Here is a 6,708-nt window from a genome sequence, read left to right as displayed (position 1 = left end):
GAATGTATTAAGAGTGGTTACATTTCTCCAGGCGCATCCCTCAGCTTTTTTTTTTACCAAAACAGAGGTGGGGTGCCCGCTTAGTTGTTGTTTCAATTAAGGATTCAAGCTTTAAAGGGGAGATACAATGCAACCATATTGTAGTGAATTCGGTGGGTAGCCCCAACCAAGACGAGAACCCAGGTTTAACAACTGTCAAGCCAACACCTTAACTGTTACGCCAAGTTCAGGATCAAGGCTAAAGGTTATGGTGATTAGCTTATGGTGAGCAGTGGAGGGAATCTTCCTCTTAACGGACCATAAACCTAATCAATCGATCAGATGACTCTTTCCTTGTTCCTCTGCAGCAGAGGTCCCTCCCAGTCTACTGATCGGTCAATCAATCAACCGATGGATCAGGTGCCTCTACCTCCATGTTTCTCTGTAAAAGAAGTCCTCCCAGTCTACTGATCGATCAATCAATCAACCGAAGGATCAGGTGCCTCTACCTCCATGTTTCTCTGTAAAAGAGGTCCTCCCAGTCTACTGATCGATCAATCAATCAACCGATGGATCAGGTGCCTCTACCTCCATGTTTCTCTGTAAAAGAGGTCCTCCCAGTCTACTGATCGATCAATCAATCAACCGATGGATCAGGTGCCTCTACCTTCATGTTTCTCTGTAAAAGAGGTCCTCCCGGTCCAGAGCTGCTGCTCTGACGCCATCTGGTGGCGTGAAGTGGTGTTGCAACAATATGAGTACAGTAATGCAGACTATTGGTCCCAAATGACACCCTCTTCCTTACATAGTGGAACTACATGCCCTGGTCAAAGTAGTGCACTATGTAGGGAATTCATTAGGGTGATATTTAGGTTGGATTTGGGTTGGGTTGGAACTAGGGCACTATGCATTAGGGTTGGAACTAGGTAGGTAGAATTAATTAGGGTTGGAACTAGGGCAGTATGTAGGGAATTCATTAGGGTTGGAACTAGGGCACTATGTAAGGAATTCATTAGGGTTGGAACTAGGGCACTAGGTAGGGACTTCATTAGGGTTGGAACTAGGGCACTATGTAGGGAATTCATTAGGGAGGTATTTGCCTTGAAGACAGCTTTGCACACTCAAGTGCAGTTGTGAAAACCATCAAGCGCTATGATGAAACTGGCTCTCATGAGGACCGCCACAGGAAAGAGCTGTGATGAAACTGGCTCTCATGAGGACCGCCACAGGAAAGAGCTGTGATGAAACTGGCTCTCATGAGGACCGCCACAGGAAAGCGCTATGATGAAACTGGCTCTCATGAGGACCGCCACAGGAAAGAGCTATGATGAAACTGGCTCTCATGAGGACCGCCACAGGAAAAGACCGAGAGTTACTTCTGCTGCAGAGGATAAGTTCATTAGTTACCAGCCTCAGACATTGCAGCCCAAATAAATGCTTCACAGAGTTCAAGTAACAGACACATCTCAAAATCAATCTCCAGGTAGATCTCCAGGAAGAGGGTTGGACTGAAAACCTACAGGACAGTAGATCTCCAGGAAGAGGGTTGGACTGAAAACCTACAGGACAGTAGATCTCCAGGAAGAGGGTTGGACTGAAAACCTACAGGACAGTAGATCTCCAGGAAGAGGGTTGGACTGAAAACCTACAGGACAGTAGATCTCCAGGAAGAGGGTTGGACTGAAAACCTACAGGACAGTAGATCTCCAGGAAGAGGGTTGGACTGAAAACCTACAAGACAGTAGATCTCCAGGAAGAGGGTTGGACTGAAAACCTACAGGACGGTAGATCTCCAGGAAGAGGGTTGGACTGAAAACCTACCGTCCTGTAGGTTAACTGCCTGTTCAGGGGCAGAACAACAGATTTTGTACCGTGTCAGCTCGGGGCTTTGAACTTGCAACCTTCCGGTTAGTAGTCCACTAGGCTACCCTGCCATCCTGGTCACCATATAGAGTATTCACAACGTGTCTCAGATCTGAAAGTCAAACTGATCCTAGGCCATATCTACCTCCCCATGTGTCCTGGTCTGAAACACTGCACTATGTAGAGAATAGGGTACCCGTTTGGCCTTTAGAACTGATCTCTGATCTGTGCTCCCTCTTGGTTTGAATAAGCAACCAGAATAGGACGAAGTGGCCCAAAGAACTGATCTCTGATCAGGCAACTGTGCTCCCTCTTGGTTTGAATAAGCAACCAGAATAGGACGAAGTGGCCCAAAGAACTGATCTCTGATCAGGCAACTGTGCTCCCTCTTGGTTTGAATAAGCAACCAGAATAGGATGAAGTGGCCCTTAGAACTGATCTCTGATCTGTGCTCCCTCTTGGTTTGAATAAGCAACCAGAATAGGACGAAGTGGCCCAAAGAACTGATCTCTGATCAGGCAACTGTGCTCCCTCTTGGTTTGAATAAGCAATCAGGATAGGATGAAGTGGCCCTATGAACTGATCTCTGATCAGGTCCCATATTCACAACGTGTCTCAGAGTATGACCCCTGCCCCCTGTCTGTCTATATGATGTTTACTCATGAAAGGTCAAACTGATCCTAGGTCAGCACTCCTACTGGGATCAGCTTTGTGAATACGGGTCCTGCTTTCTGACCTCCTATTGGTTAAGCCAGGGCTCCATGCTAACTTTATTTATTTATTTACAAGTTGAAAAATGTAGGCGGAACACAAAGAAATTCAGGAGCCCAATCTAAATGATTGTAGGTAATGAAGCTAGAACCCTTCGTTTGTCTAGGCTCAGTGGTGCTCCTCAATAAACAGTCCAGGTGGCACCGCAAAATATTTAGGTGTGTATGAGAGTAAAATGGTGGCACTGTTAAGAGCTCTGTATCAGGGTTAAAACGGGTTCATGTTCGCTGATCCTAGATCAGAGTTTAGGAACAACCTCAATCTGTCACATAAGGGATAGTTCACACAAATTACACAAAATCGGGCTGACATGAAATGTGAGGGATATCAGGGGGCGATGACTTGGTTGCATTGGGTTTGGACAATAATGCTACACCGTTAGCATTAGGAGACCACAGCCAGGGGTGTGTTCAGTTCGCGTCAACGTTTTCTGAGTTGTGGAACCGTTTGTACTGTACGACACGTTTTTCCCAAAACGTTCTATGACAGACATGGTTACTGCGTTCGGCGGGTGTCCCGGGGTGTGGCGTATTTAAAGGGCAGCGGGAGATTTACTTACCCCCCCCCCCTCCCCGTTTACTTACCCCCAACACTCCCCGTTTACTTACCCCCAACACTCCCCGTTTACTTACCCCCAACACTCCCCGTTTACTTACCCCCAAAACCCTCCCCGTTTACTTACCCCCACCCCCCCAACACTCCGTTTACTTACCCCCAACACTCCCCGTTTACTTACCCCCAACACTCCCCGTTTACTTACCCCCAACACTCCCCCCAAAACCCTCCCCGTTTACTTACCCCCAACACTCCCCCCCGTTTACTTACCCCCAACACTCCCCGTTTACTTACCCCCAACACTCCCCGTTTACTTACCCCCAAAACCCACACCCTCTCCGTTTATCAACTGGAAACGGATACTACAGCACCAATTAGTTTTTTTTTTCAACTGGGGGGGGGGGGGGGTACTAAACGCAGCACATGTAAACAATAATCAAAGCATGGCTGGCTGTATTCCTCGTCTATAGAGGGTAAGAAAACCAACAGCATTTTCTAATAATTCAGGTAAACTATCCCTTTCAGCTTTAATAGTCAGGCAACTGCATCTTTTCACATCAACACAAGTCAATAATGAACACCCATTAGAAGACAGACTACGTCACAATATCACTTAGTATGGAGCGATGCACTGGATCGGCCATTCATACGGCATACTAAACAGTAGTGTGGACATTGGGATGTTAGACCCCCCCCCTCGCTAACGAAAAGAACAATTCTGTCAGTTTGTTTCCTGGGGCCTCCACTTTAGCTCCTCCCACATCTCTTACTCTGGGTGGTGTTCAGTATGGCACAGCATAGAAAAACATTTTGCAACGGAAAAAAACTAAAAACAAAGACAGGTCTTTCTCTTCTGGTTTGGGGCATGTTCATTAGAGCACAACGTAGCAAAAACATTTCAGTCTTTCTCTTCTGGTTTTGGGGCATGTTCATTACGGCACAGAGTAGCAAATCATTTCTGTTTGGTGGCAGGTGACCCCCCCCGGTTCCAGAGGGAGGTGAAGGTGGTCCCCCCCAGGTTCCAGAGGGAGGTGAAGGTGGTCCCCCCCCCCCCCCCCCAGGTTCCAGAGGGAGGTGAAGGTGGTCCCCCCCCCCCAGTTCCAGAGGGAGGTGAAGGTGGTCCCCCCCCAGTTCCAGAGGGAGGTGAAGGTGGTCCCTCCCCCAGGTTCTAGAGGGAGGTGAAGGTGGTGGTGTCTAATTGAAGACCTGTAGGTGGAGGTTGGACGGCCTGCTTGGTTCCGGTGGGAAGATCAACATGAGTTTAGATGTGAAAGAGGCTTAAGTGCAAAATAAATCATTATTCCCTCTCAGGTTATATGGTGAAAACACAACCACACTGAACAGAATACTCCGAAAACATCAACGTACTCGGAAGGGGACAGAGGTGTAGTGGAGTAGAAACACAGGTTATTTTGCAGGAGCGTTTACCTGTCCCATCTTTTACATACAAATAAAATAAAAATGTATTGAAAGTTTAGGGAGCATCACATTTACTCACTGTGAACGGTGATCATAGTTTACCATCCTATAGGTTTCCACGACATCACCTGACGACATCATCACCTGACCGGAGGGTTAGTCTGGCGACATCACCTGACCGGAGGGTTAGTCTGGCGACATCACCTGACCGGAGGGTTAGTCTGGCGACATCACCTGACCGGAGGGTTAGTCTGGCGACATCACCTGACCGGAGGGTTAGTCTGGCGACATCACCTGACCGGAGGGTTAGTCTGGCGACATCACCTGACCGGAGGGTTAGTCTGGCGACAGGTCAGATATCATCCCAGCGTTAAGTATCACAGATCATTCCTGAACTTTGAAATATACACCTGAACAGAAGAAGCAAGGCGGTGTGTAAATGAACCAACTGCAGCAGAGGTACACGATCCTGAACACTGGGGTTCGTGCAGCAAACAGCATCCCCATTTCCCTACACAGTGGACTACTTTGACCAGAGTGACCTGTAGGCAAAAGTAGTTCACTTCACATTAGGGAATAGGGTGCGATTTTGGGACGCTGACCCTTGCGGGTTGGTTGCACTAACATGACTGCCGAAGCACAGTTGTCAAGACTGTGGAAGCCGATACAATCATATAACAACAGCCTGCTATTGGGAGAATCAGCCCTGAGACCCCACAGCCCCTCAGCCATCACAACTAGACACGGGAGACACCAGGGCTGCTCCCAAACAACACCCTGTATAGTGCAACACTTTTCAAAAAGGGCCCTATGCTGTAATATAGTAGGGTGCCATGTAGGGACTAGGATGTAGGGACTAGGGTGGTGTGTAGGGACTAGGGTGTAGGGTGCTGTGTAGAGACTAGGATGTAGGGGCTATGATGCTGTGTAGGGACTAGGGTGTAGGGGCTAGGGTGCTGTGTAGGGACTAGGGTGTAGGGGCTAGAGTGCTGTGTAGGGACTAGGATGTAGGGGCTATGATGTAGGTACTATGGTGCTGTGTAGGGGCTATGGTGCTGTGTAGGGGCTAGGGTGTAGGGGCTATGGTGCTGTGTAGGGGCTATGGTGCTGTGTAGGGACTAGGGTGTAGGGGCTAGGATGTAGGGGCTATGGTGCTGTGTAGGGGCTAGAGTGCTGTGTAGGGACTAGGATGTAGGGGCTATGATGTAGGTACTATGGTGCTGTGTAGGGGCTAGGGTGTAGGGGCTAGAGTGTTGTGTAGGTACTATGGTGCTGTGTAGGGACTAGGGTGGTGTGTAGGGGCTATGGTGCTGTGTAGGGACTAGGGTGGTGTGTAGGGACTAGGGTGTAGGGGCTAGAGTGTTGTGTAGGTACTATGGTGCTGTGTAGGGACTAGGGTGTAGGGGCTAGGGTGCTGTGTAGGGGCTAGGGTGGTGTGTAGAGACTAGGGTGTAGGGGCTAGAGTGTTGTGTAGGTACTATGGTGCTGTGTAGGTACTATGGTGCTGTGTAGGTACTATGGTGTAGGGGCTAGGGTGTAGGGGCTAGGGTGCTGTGTAGGGACTAGGGTGCTGTGTAGGGACTAGGGTGCTGTGTAGGGACTAGGGTGCTGTGTAGGGACTAGGGTGCTGTGTAGGGACTAGGGTGCTGTGTAGGGACTAGGGTGCTGTGTAGGGACTAGGGTGCTGTGTAGGGACTAGGGTGCTGTGTAGGGACTAGGGTGTAGGGGCTAGGGTGCTGTGTAGGGACTAGGGTGCTGTGTAGGGGCTAGGGTGTAGGGGCTAGGGTGTAGGGGCTAGGGTGGTGTGTAGAGACTAGGGTGTCATTTGGGACAGTCAGGAAATGTCAAGTGAGGGAAGTCCTCCTCCTCATCATCACAGACAGCATCGATGTCCACTGAGCAGGATGCCGAACACAAAGCAATACGTTCTAGCAGAGAAGGCATCTCTCCAACAGAACCACTTCTGGCATCAAACCTCATCCAGTTCACTGAGTAACACGTCTTCCACAGCCCTCGTTTCCCTAGGAAGGGAGGAGGGGTGAGGATGGGGGGGGGGGGAGAGGGGGGAGCAACAAGTATAGAGGATCAAGTGGCTTCTTTTTTATTTCAAATCAGCACAGT

The sequence above is a fragment of the Oncorhynchus gorbuscha genome, unplaced genomic scaffold, assembly GCF_021184085.1.
Source record: "Oncorhynchus gorbuscha isolate QuinsamMale2020 ecotype Even-year unplaced genomic scaffold, OgorEven_v1.0 Un_scaffold_987, whole genome shotgun sequence".
NCBI lineage: Eukaryota > Metazoa > Chordata > Actinopteri > Salmoniformes > Salmonidae > Oncorhynchus > Oncorhynchus gorbuscha.
This window is presented reverse-complemented; position numbering follows the sequence as displayed.